We start from the raw sequence: 13,497 nt of genomic DNA, 5'->3' as shown, positions 1-13,497 counted from the left end.
ATTTTTGTAGGATTTTTCCTGCAATGATATAGCTTGCTACGCTCGTCGTTCATTCTACTTTTATGTGAACTCATTTCTGAATTAATTTAAACTATGTTGTTAAATTTCAGTAAGTTTTAGAGAAACATAAAATATGTTTACTTTTGTTTGCTTGTATAAAATAGATCTGTAAAATCATAGTTTGCCTCGTTACTAAATTATCGACGCGCCTTCAGCTGATAGTTGAAGAAATTTTTAATTGAAACAAACGAATTGTTGATATTATACAAAACAAGGAATATTGCACGACATGTCAACAGATAATTCAGTCTAATCTCCGTACTTGGATACACTACAAAAATTGCTACTTGAGACAAGAAGTGTCAAAATGATAATTATAATAACGTTCAAATGGTGTATGATTCATGTGACAGTCTAAGAAAGACCTAAAGATGTTTTCCCCGCTTCTTCCTGCTAATCGTTTTTTTTTTCAGATTCTCTATAGGTCCTTAGTTCCTTGGATGTGTGTCACTTTTTTCGTTTGCTGTCTCTTTGTTGTTCCCGGTTGTGTTCGTATACAGTTTTCCCTGGCTTGTCGGCGTCATTTTACCTCCCTTCCATATCAGTCTTCGCACATTGCAGAGTGAAACCAAATAATATCAAAGCAAATGTGATTTATGAACCCATTTCCTTCTTTGATTAAACACAAAATGATGTGCATCTAATTATAAGCCTAACTTTTCAATGTTGTATATGCATGAAATCCGTAACATTCCGATTATTTTTTGACTTGTGGAATGTATTTGATCATTGAATTATTTATTGTTCGTCATGTTTAATCTATTTAGTACAAGTAATATCTGTTCATCAGGCCGATCAATATACAAATAAATGCATTCTTTCAATTGTTGAAATATTTGTCAAAAGCTAACCATGACATGCAATGTAATCACGAATAACTTACATGTATATAATTTCTCACGCAACTAATAAGATATTTAATGTTTTAGTGTCATTAAGATCACACACTTCTATTCAGATTTGAATACTTGAAATAAGAAGTATGTAGAGGAGGGATCATCACGATGTGGTCAAAGCCGAATTATATGCTTGTTTCTCTTTATGAAACGTAACTATCTCGACCCACTAATTTATAATACAGACTCTATATCAAAATTAAAGTTTGAAATAAAAGAAACAAAATTCTAAATTAAACTTTCTTCCTAAAAACTATTTTAATGATCATAGAAAGCTAAGTATGATCTTGAGAAATTGCGATGTAATCTGTGTCGTGTTATTAGCACTATCTGATCCGGTATGTCATTATGGATCTATGAAGTAAGATGTTTTATCATTTTCTCTTTACCTAACTACGTTACATGTGATGATCACAGGAAAAAAAGAGTCCACAGTTTAAATTAGTATTTTACTCTAACTTACGCGCCCGGGTATTACTGTAATCATAGATATATACATTGTATGTATATTGGATAAGCCTTCCCAAATGTGTCATACTGATATACTGGTATACTGGTATCCCATTAATTTTGCTTAATGCAAACAGATATGTTTTAAATATTTGGGGTTTTTTATTTGCCACTATACTTCAATATTCATAGAATGTTTTTACTTTTTTCTTTTTTGGATATTCAAACTGTTCATCCGTTAAGTCGTCGCTTTTATTTTATTAAATGAAAAGCTAACCAAACAATTTTGCGTGTCAGTTTCATTATGTTTGTTTTTCTTGTACATATAGATTTTCCAATAGAATGATTATTTCATATTCATATTAGTATATTTTACCATATATAAAATCAAGATGGCCGAATGGTCTGGAGCGTTGGGCATAGATTCAAGACTTTGGATGAAGCTCAGACTTTATTATGTGTCCTTGCATCAGCATTCCTTGCAGTGCGTGCTATTCAACTATATAGCATTGCACTAGCAGTAAGATGGTAGAGTCATTTATTTGTACAAGAAATAGCATGAACAGAATTGCATACGCTTTAAAAACCCTTGTTACAAATATTTCCTTTTATACAAGCACATTTCTAACCATTTTAGTGTGATACTCATAATCTCTTAAATAAAACTTATTTAAATAACCATAAAAATTTTATGTTTTGCTTTTTCACAACGGTTTATTACTGGTCCGTCCTTTTTACTCGGAAGTCATGAGAATTCTGAGTCTCATAACCATCTGATGTCGATCAAAAGGACGTCCGATTGATAACCGCCTTATAAGGACTTCCATAGCGAAAGAGATCCGGCGGATGAATATTAAAATGTATCAAAATAATTATTTTGTATAAATACATTGCCCGTTTTTACAGATGGAAATTTCTATATTTTTCAAAGAAAAATTCATATATACAAGTTTGAACTGATGCCTTTGATATCCATATATAGATCCCACGTGATTGGCTACGTTTAAAGCTGAGAATAGATTGTCAAGATTACATATTGAAAACGAAATAAAAACGAAATGAAACAAAACAAAAAAAGAGGGAAACGACATTTGAATTAACAGTATTGTGTAAATGTGTGGTTTTAGTCGTGGTGAAAGCGGCGATCCCGTTGTAAAAAAATAATCTTTTTGGAATTACAGAAAGATCAAACATCAGCGCATTGTAAAGTTTTTAAAATACTTAAATATCTTATGACTTCCAAGGTTTAGCGAAATCGGCGCTTTTGATTCCAATTGGTCATGAACTCTGATAACATACCCAAGTGCCAAATATCATACTGACCTATAGACAAATGTCAAAAAATAATTACGGCCCGCCAATCAATATAATGTGGGTTACTAACTTGTTAGTTCCCAGGGTCTAGTTGATATGTGAATTTTCCATTAGTCAATTTAATTTCTTATATTTCTTAGCATTTCCTGTTGCATTTGTCTTTTCCGATTTTAACTAGTCGTGGTCATAATTACTTTCAAACTCAATAAATCTTAATCTTCAGTTTATTGATTTGTTCAAGCATATTAACTACCTGTATTTGCGCAAGTCGATTGACAGAGAAAAATGAAGAACTTTATGTGAAAGTTACAATATAAACGGTTATGTAGTCAGTTCAGATTCTTCAGAACAGTCCATCAGTATAACAGAGTTGTCTTTTGTCTGAAAAAAAATTATTGTTTGAAATTTGTAATAGTTGTTTAATGTATCCGTTACTATAGTTAATAAACTGAATATTTGACTGCATCATTATCAAGTCAAAAGTCACAATGTTTTAAAACCCAAAGTTATTTGAAATAGACAAATTGAAACATGAGGTATCACTGCTATTCTCGTTACTAAACCACACCTCTTATTGGGCAATGAGTACAGTTTACCGTATAAGTAGCTTCACAATGTCTTATTATAATTACTCTATATGCCCTTTTTATCCAGCATGACAAAGGTGATTTCCTAGTCAAATAAAACGTAGTATAAATGTGCAATGGGTTGGTAAATAGGACTGTTTTGGTTTTTTTTCCCAAAAACAGCCCAATGGTTCTTTATGATCAGGTTTTTAATTGCTCTGAAATTGGTATAACTGTGTTGGTTCATTGCTAAAAGGGAAGGATCAGTGATATACCCTTAAACTACCTTAACAAATAGTCTTACCTATTGTAAGATTATGTTAACATCAATGCGACTTCTTAAACATCCACCACGAAGAAAACAAACTGAAGTTTTAAGAGTAACAAAGGGAACCAAGATTCCAGCGGAAATCAAAAGAATGTAATACAGGGACAAATACCGGTTTTTCTAGAAACCCCCGTCGAGTTTCTCATAAAAAATCAATTCCGCGGTAAAAGAAAGAGGGAAGGAAAATTACGGCACGTTGAACAAATCAGTTTTTTCATGGGGCAGATGGATACACCGTAACGATCCACGGGTTAATGATGTAGTTAACTTCTCTAGTGATGACTTTAATCTTTTTGTAACATAAGAAGTCTAGCGGATTACAAAAATTCTGCGTGGTTACGACAAGCTGTAGTATAACGTATGACATGTGATATGAAAACTCCATACGCAAAGGTGCTGTAGGGATGTTGCCACAGATGAAAGGATAGTTGACAATATTTTTCTGAATGAAAAGTCATCACGTGTGTCGTAAAGTTTGGTCAATAGTTTTCCTTCACCATCGACCTCTAAGTGTAGGTCAAGGTATGAGGCTGACTTTACAGTGTCTGTAGTATCCTTTATCTCAGGTTCTTTGGCGGTAGATGCGATGTATCAAATCCATGAAACTAGGATTGTTTAACGATAATACGTCATCTATATAGCAGAAACTGAGATTAAGGGATCTAGCTAAACAATGTTCTTTTCTTCGGATAAGATCAGCTATAAGTTCAGCCTCATAAGAGTGAATGAATAGTTAAGCAAGTAGAGAAACACAATTTGTTCCCATTGAGATGCGACCGTTTGTTGAAAAACGCGTCCACCAGACTATGTAGAGTATGAAGAATCTCTACCAAGAACTATATATTTGTATCTAGGTGTACCATTGTTTTTTTTTAAACAACAATGAATAATATTTTTGAGTCGGGATTTAAGCTGAGTATGGGGAATAGAAGTATACAGTGTTGAAAAATCATAGGTTTGAATGCTATTATATTCTTATAACAATCTTGAAATGAGGGTCTTCAAAAGATCTTTAAATTTTTTCAGGATCCAAATTGAATTAATACCACTACGGGAGTAACGAGTGTTGTGGTTAGACTTGTGATCCTCTTTGATAGCTTTGAGTATAGAAGTTAAAAGTTTTGAAAAAGGTTTTGTATTATATTTTGCGGATCCAACTATGTAGCGTTGATTGTATGTATTCTTGTGGGGTTTAGGAATCCAGTACATTGACGGTAAATCATTGTCTTTGCAGAGAGGCCAAAAGAGGATAACACAGACTTATGGTTATCCAATATCTCTCCTTTGGCGAAAGTAGTGGCAGTGTAGGTCTTATCACTGCTATTATTTTCTACGTCTACCTCTGATAATAAACATTGGATGTTATACGGTTTGCAGACAAAAAGTTTTCGGCTTTGTCTGCTAGTGCGACAACAAATTTGTCATGTATAGTAGACAATGTTTTGCTACATGGGGTCTTTGAAAACTGATTGAGAAAGACGTGCATATAGTACGATTAAATTAATCATAAAGAGCACGAATTGGGAATTGTGATAGTTCTAAAACAAATCATTTACAAATTAAAGTATATAAATTAGGACATTTTATTATTCTTTAGTTGTTCAAAAATATTTCCAGTGCATCAATACTAATATTTACTTGTTTGGAGTGGTATTTTAAGCTACTGAGGAAATAAAGGGTTTCTTTGATTATAATTTTGTCATATCTTGATCGCGTTGGAAGAAAGACGAAATAAATAGAAACTTATAAAAAAAAAAAACTAAAGTTAAAGATTACGTGGCGAACTATGCATAAACTTGTCATCTTTTTACGTTAAAGCTCGGAGAATGTTTTTTTGCAGGTGGAATAATAACATATATTTTCGTTTCGTTCAAAGTAAATGATAACGGCAATTTCCTCCGATTGTAACCTTTGAAACATATCATACCACTCGTCATTTAAACACCGCGAAAATGTAGGTACGCATATACATTTAAGTTTACTTACTACGGCTTGCAATTATTTAGGATTCGCCTTTCACCACGAATGCAGAAAACGGCTTGAATACAGCCACTTGGATACATCATGACTGTCGACTCTTCACCATAACCATCTTGTACACACCCACCATTGATCACACAATTCGGGGAATAACACAAAGGACTTCCCTCCGAATACTTTATCAGACAAAACAGCATCAGAACAAACATACTTTTCCACATCATTAAGGCTTTGGTAATTCCGGAGCTAATATCACAACTGGCTATCAAACAGTTGGTATTTATATCGTGAAGTTGATGTTTATTGGTCGATTGGTGCTTTTCAATGAATTGAATAATTTGTTTTGGTTAACGGACCAATGACGGGTAAAATTCAAAGCAGCTAATGTTGATAATGACACTTCAAAACAATGACAGTGTTTATGAATATTGGAATAAATACCGAAGCGTTAGCAGTGGGATGATTCAAATATGCCAAATCCTAAAATATGGCCTAAAGGTGAATATGATTTTATACGTATTGCAGTGCGCTGTTGCATTTTTCTGAAATGATTTCATTGTTAAAAAGCAAATTGATACATCGCACCTTTGTCAAATATGTAGGGGTATATAAGATTGTTTTCTCAATTCAAGCTCGTATAGTACGGCTATTGTAAATTCCTTTTGTGTTGTGTTATATTTTTTATGTGTTTTCAAGGCTTTGGTATTACTGTTTGTTTTTTTTTATTATTCAGGACTTTTTAACATTTTAATTTTTGAATTGAATTTTATTCAATTATAATTTTATTTAAGTACTATTCTGTGTAAGAATCAGGCAATGAGTTGCACATCATTTTTCTCAATTTGGTATTTTTTGCCTCAAATATATTCAAATACATCTAGAAAATAACTGAAAAGCTATTCAAATAATGACGTAGATATTTGTTACTGCTTACATAAGGAAAAAAGTTTTGAAAAATTTTCCTGCAATTTTTCCATAGTGCATTTCAACTAAATTTGAACTATTTATATTTTAAAAAGGCAAACTTTGTCCCTATGACAGTAATTTCCTCAGTTTATAAGGTATAAATACTTGGATAATGTAATAAAATCTCTGTGTATTTTTATGTCATGTGTCACAACTTATACACATTTTGACTCATTCTTGGAAGAGAAGTACTTAAATGATTTCAGCTCAAGACTTAGAACTTTTAACACTTGACTATATGTGTGTCAATTCCAGTGCGTAGACAGTATCATTTTAAAAAAAAATGTAAACAATGCTGAAAACAACTATTAATACGTAATGGCAAATTAGAGGAATAATTTCACAGTTCTACCATGTCTGTTCACTTTTCTACGATAAAATCGAACTTTTATAACCAACCTGTTGAATTTAACTTTGAATTTCAGTTTTTCAGTGTTTCCTTTCAATTTCTCATTTGATCTGTTTCTGTCATTTATTTGATTTGAACACCGGATTGACAACTGACCAACTTTGCATTTTCGTATTTTTCTTACTTGCAATTTGACTGATGGCGAAGCAGAACATTATTATCATCAAACGTAGAGCCCGATGTTTTTTCTGTTGGAGTTCGCATTTAAGTGCTTTAATTTCTGTGTGCTCTCTTGTTTTTCTTATCTTAAGTGTTTACATGTGTAATTGTACTTTTTTCTGTAATCTACATTGTGTATGTGAATCGTCTGTATATGTTTTCTGTTCCATGTTTTAACCACACCCTTTGATTCTGATATATGAAAGTGGTCTTCTATAATGATGTTTTGTAATATTGTCGATAAATCAAACTGAAAATTCGCTTTATCTGTTACTTCTTTGTTTCTAAACTGTATAGTTAAAAAGAAAAAAAAACACATTTTGTTGTTGTTTTGAACAAACAACACAACCACGAAAAACCAATACACACTTTGAACAAAGACATAAAATAATTAGAACTTTATTTGACAACGCTTCATTATTGTACTTTATAAGTTGCCAACCTCTAGTGGTGTCTCTTGATACCTACAAAAGTAACATTGTTTACCATTGGTAAAATACTTATATTTGGAACTGTGACATAAAATACTAATTACAACAGCTTTTTTTTAAATGATTTACAAAAAAGGGTTTAGCCAATTTCACCTTTCTTAAAAATTAATTCACCTGTTCCATATGTTCAACATCTGTATAATTGTAGTCATTTTATCTTAAAGAATTATTAATTATAACAATCTTTTTTTCTTGAAAAATAATCATAAACATGTCATTACATTATTTAGTGATTAAACTAGAAACAACGGTGTATCGGGACGTAATATTCTGACTGCTTAATGAGTTATACTACCTAGTATTCGTACCCATGTCTTTTTGGCTTTAGACAGAAAGGCCCACTCCTATGGCATATCGAACAAAAAAAGGTATCTGATTTCAAGTAACTATCATTAAGGCCATATAAAATTTGTGTAAAGAAATACGAAACTAGCTTAATCTGAGTTACAGTTTGTTTTCATTTTCGGATATATTTGGCCAACCATTAGTCTTCAATAAACGACCAGGAAACCTTTATACCAAAAGGCAGGCTGAAGCTGGCCCCAAATACCATTATACACAGGTTCAGCGACAGGGTTGCCCCTATATATTCAAGTAACATAAAAAATGAACTTAAGGTGAAAACGAAACAAGATATACATAGGCCAAAAGCTATATCACAAATACTGATCGCCGTTATCAGGACTTTGTACTCTATCAAAGTGTACTAAAATATTTGTTGATACTCTTATCTTTGAATTTTCCAAATCAATTCCTTGCTGCGATTTTTGTCTTACACTTTTATGAACAATTGACATGTTTATTGAATTATTTACTTTCATTTTTTGACCTTTTGTTTCTGGTTGCTATTACTAAACGCATCAATAAACAAATTACTTACTCGAATTTAATCAAAATCCAAAGTTAAAGTAATCTCCGAATTCGTCTCCAAATAGGTCCTTAAAATCGTCATAATTGTCAACATCATTATTTGCATCATCAGGGTCTCCAGACGATGTACATTTTCCATTGTTACACGTCTTACCACTATGCGTTTGTTGACAGACACCATTTGAACAACTTGCAGAACTTTTCTGGCTTGAACTGACCGAAATACCTTCAGCTGCTTCCGTGAAAAGAATCACAGCGAAGAACAAAAGGAAAACGTGCCTGGCCATTATTCGACTATAAGTGGGCTTCTTAGTAAGAAAAAGACAGCTTTCAATCTGTCGACTACGTTTGAGTCAAATTCACCGTTACATGAATATCGCATAATATAACAATACTGTATCGATCATAGATGTATTATAATGGATTAGACCTTTCTAGAAAGCCAAGAAGCCGTCCACGTTAATCGCTTTTATATTTTTAAAAGCAATCCGCCATGTAAAATTAGAGCAACTTTGCTATGTTGCAATCATTTTTATGATAATTTCCATGTTATTTCTTAGTTCCATTACCACCAAAACCAGAACTAAATTATTATGTTTTGATTGATGATTTGCTTAAAAACAGCTGTTGTTCAATAATCTTGATACCATGTTAATCATGTCGTCTTATGTGTTTTCAATTGGTACTGTGTCTTCATTTTATGCCAAATAACATATTTTTATTATCATTTCTGGATTGTTCGCAATATATATAATTCTCTGTCAGTTAGGCCAGCTTTTAAGATGTCTGAACTCCATTTTTCTTGTCTATATGTTTGTATTTCTTAATTGTATCAATGTTAATTATGGTTTGTTCAATTTAACCTAGTAAAAAACTAGGCTGAGTAATAATTATGCAAGAGTAATGAAGGGAACCAAGATTCGAGTGGAAATCAAAAAAGTGTATTCCACTGGTTAAAAGATGAAATTTGTTCAGACAAAACAACCCACATTGATTAGTTGTATGTTAAACATGTTTGTAATATATTATCGTTTATTTTTCAGTAAGTTGTAATTAAGTATTGTTCTGCCTAAAAACCAGGCAGGGGTGATTCATCATATCTCAAGATAACCAATGAAACAGTTGGAATACATTTGTTTGGTTCCAAATCTAAAGTAACTCTTTCTAATATAGTATGTTCATGTCCTTGGATCTGATATATTATGAAATATTTTTGACTGGTCATACTGTAAAATTCTGGCGGGAATTTTTTCCGTAATTTTTCTGTAAGTACGGAAAAATAAATGTTGATATCTCCAGTGGACAACTTCCATTTACACTTTTATTTTCGAATACAGTTTATACGAGGCCTACTGAAGGATTTCCAAAAAAAAATATTTGGAAATAAGAATGGCATGAACTACTAGTCAATAGTTTCTGCCTGGTTTTAAGGCAGAGCTGCACTTAAGTCTCGATCATAACACTTTTATGATTTTATCAGATTTATGTAGTATGTACACCCTAAAATGTTTCTTGAATTTGCCCTTCAAAGGAACACTTATCATATTACGCTTTTTGTTTTATGATGTTTGTTTTATACTGTTTCTGAGTTATTTTATTATTTTAGACGACATTTACAAACTTGTAACTGTCCAGATAGGACAAAAACAAGTATAGCAGGAACTAAAAAAGAAGGTAAAGAGCAAACAACACAAAAACAAAGGAATAAAGTAAAACCTAACACACAAAACGAGTAGTGTAAAAAGCTTTGTAGTAATAAATGAATATCTCTTTTGTCAATGAAGACAGTGGCTGAAATTGGCCTAGGCATCACATGAAAATCTTGCTAAATATCACAATTTGTGGTAGCACTCACATGCATCCGCAATCGGTACCATTGTATATGGAAAAGAGTGAAACGTTAAATGGAAAGGAGTAAAAATAACCATGAAATTGATAGTTAATCAAACAGCATGCAAGGGAAATTTCGCATCTTCCATTTTATTTAGAAATCCGTGTAATATAAACGCACTATTAAATAACTTGTTTCTTCAGACTGTTGATCACGTGGTAATTTTTTTTTACATGTTGCAGTTACCGGCCATCTCGTGCGTATGAATATCTCACGTGACCTTAGAAGAAAAGTTTCTGAAGCTGAAGGGGATGGCAAACGGGAAATAGTTTGATTAATTAAGGTGGGTTACTGCACGAAAGCGCTCCCTAATGTAGACACAATTCTTTCATTATTTACAGATACTATATGCGAACAAGTCTTGATTATCTTGAGGGAAAGAATGGATATTTTGTTCTGTATCTGAGGCCTTCGCTAATACCCTCGCGTCATCCCGCCATCTTGGATTTCTCCAGTTGAGCATCATGACAAATCTAAATATTCTTTAATTTGCCTGACATTTTTTAGATGTATACTTAAAATAGCTGAAAATAGTATTTGAGAGAAAAGTTTTATATATCTTAATACTGAAGGGAAAATGAATCCTTTTTTACTGCCAGTCAACCCGTTAGTACAGTACTTTCACGTGAATTCTAATCATAATGGCACCTGTGAAGTTAAAATAGCACTCGGTCAAAATGACACCTGTATATAGTTAAAATGGCACATATCATAAATGTATGTTTAATCATTTAATAATATAAAAATAAATCCTCTGATATATTTAGTATTCTTCCTGGTATTTTTGGGGGTTATTTACTTTGGATAGATATAAAATTAAAGTCTTTTTGCAGGACATAACATGCATTAATTGTGATAAAAAAATGTATTATGATTTTACCTGAATAAATTTCATTTTGTCATATAGGACATATATCAAAATGGTAATTGAAGTAGTGAAATAATCTACGTGTAATTAAATTTTTATAATACCTGTATTACCTATCAAATAAACAAAGCCATAAATTATAGGTAATTAGCAAAGCCATAAACCATAACCCCAAACTAATTTACTTACTGAATTTGCAATAAAAACTAAATAATATTTCCTTTTCTTAATGAAATTAGCCCATCAAAGTAAATAATATATAATATATATAATTTTATATTTATATATATATATATATATAATATATAATAAAAATATTTTATTGGTAATATTTATGACTAAATGTGTGTGTGCGTGTGTTACTTCACATTGGTATGTTTAATGAAAATAAACATTCATTTTATCATTGGTTGGGTCTATATGGCATTTCTAATTTATTTAAAAGAATACAATAATAAGCCAAGAGCCATTTTATAGTAAATAAGTGCCATTGTAACCAGGTACCACTTTAACCAGGTGCCATTTGAACTATTGACATAGGTCCCATTTTGACCAAGTGCCACTTTAACTGGCTTGTTCCCATTTCGCCTTAGCTCTGAATTCTTATACTAAAAAATATTCCCATTTCGCATTAGTACAATTTTGTATAAACTAAGGCGAAATGGGAACCTATGTAAACATCTAATCAAGAGTAATTAGTGTTTATACGACTATATAAAGATAGATTTAATTTGTTAATTTGTTGTTTAATACAAATGTAATTGGATACATTTCCATGATATCCATGTGTGTCTCTTATTGTTCTGTCTATACGTGTAACCATTCCATAGAAGATGTCTGCCTCCTCTACTGGTTTCTATAAAGTCAACGTGTAGTAGCACTCCAGCCATTGCTATTTGCTTAACTGATGTTTTGGTTGGTAGGTGTTGGGTATTTATACCAAATGTTGGCATTCTGAACTGTTCTCAATTAATTATGATTTATATGATTCTAATGAGAACAGTGTCAAAGCTTTAAGCAAGCTTACAAGGTGATTCAGTTCTTTAGAAATTGTGCTTATTTCATAATTATCACAGAAGCTCTAAACAAGCTTTGAAATCAGAATTTTAATTTAGATAATCGATGATTAATATTGTTCTTAATAAATATTCTAATTAAATTATTTTAGGCTTTTTGTGAAATTTATTTTTTATTTAATTAAATATGATTAAATGTATTATGGTAAACTTAGAAAATTTACAATAAATCTAAAATATAATACTGAATTCTGCATTTAATTAAATAAGAACATAAATAAATCAAATAAAATCTTAATATTTTGAAGAAAAAATGACTATTTAATCATAATTATATTTATTTCACTGGAAATAAAAATACTTTCTACATAGAAATATTTTATGTTTTATAAATAAAATCACATTAAAATATACAAAAAAGTAAAGAAAAATTAAATGTTTTCTTAATTATGTTTATTTAGTAATCAAAACATGCCATAAATTAATAACTCTGTTTTTATAATGGATTTATTGTAAATTCTCATTTCGCCTTAGTACTTTTTTACCTTTTTTACCCAAAATTCACAGCTAAGGCGAAATGGGAACACACCCTTTAACTAGCCATCCGCATGCATCTCAACAGACGAGCATCATGTCAAATCTTCTGTATTAATCCTGTTTATTTTTTTATATCATTGATGTACAATATTTGTAAAATGTTCTTTGTATTCTGTTAGTTTATGATAAATATGAATCTATCATGAGCTCATAGTCCTGGTTATTTACATTTTTTTGCTGTGTAATGTATGATTATATTCATGTTACAAACTTAAGATGGTTTGAACATTTAGAAGCAGTTTATAATTATGCAACAACAGCTAAAGTATAGGTATTGCATGCTATACTTACATTGTATGTACCAACAAATACTTGTAACATGTATTTTTTCCCGACGCAGTTATTTCCAGAATGAAATGTAGAAAAGAACAAATTTTACTGCGTTGGTTATCTTTGTTTTTGAAAGATAAGACTTGTTTTCAATGTGTCACATGTAAACAGTACAAAAACCTAGTTTCAATTGATGTATTCATATCATTGTTTGTCATCTTAATACATATACACATATTTACAATTAACAACACATGTTGAAAACTGTGTCACGTACTTGCTTTTGTCTAAGCTAAGAATAGATAGTAAAAATGTTAATAACCAAGTTTTCAGTTTCTGTTTATTTAGAATATTTTGACAGCATTG

At 31.2% G+C, this 13,497-nt stretch overlaps 2 long non-coding RNA genes across 2 annotated transcripts; both read right to left on the bottom strand.

Moving 5' to 3' along the window:
- Positions 1-2,930: 2,930 nt before the first annotated feature.
- Positions 2,931-5,871, bottom strand: LOC148617401 (uncharacterized). The gene is made up of 2 exons (XR_015921929.1): positions 5,601-5,871; positions 2,931-3,101 (listed from the first exon to the last, which is right to left on the bottom strand). It is a non-coding gene; the product is annotated as an uncharacterized LOC148617401 (long non-coding RNA).
- A 1,640-nt stretch (positions 5,872-7,511) lies between these two features.
- LOC148617400 (uncharacterized) lies at positions 7,512-9,223 on the bottom strand. Its single transcript, XR_015921927.1, has 2 exons — positions 8,500-9,223; positions 7,512-7,592 (listed from the first exon to the last, which is right to left on the bottom strand). It is a non-coding gene; the product is annotated as an uncharacterized LOC148617400 (long non-coding RNA).
- Between the last annotated feature and the right edge of the window lie 4,274 nt (positions 9,224-13,497).

This window comes from Perna viridis, chromosome 5 (genome assembly GCF_037379345.1).
Source record: "Perna viridis isolate PV_CMFRI_1.1 ecotype Kerala chromosome 5, ASM3737934v1, whole genome shotgun sequence".
NCBI classification, from domain to species: Eukaryota; Metazoa; Mollusca; class Bivalvia; order Mytilida; family Mytilidae; genus Perna; species Perna viridis.
This window is presented reverse-complemented; position numbering and strand designations above follow the sequence as displayed.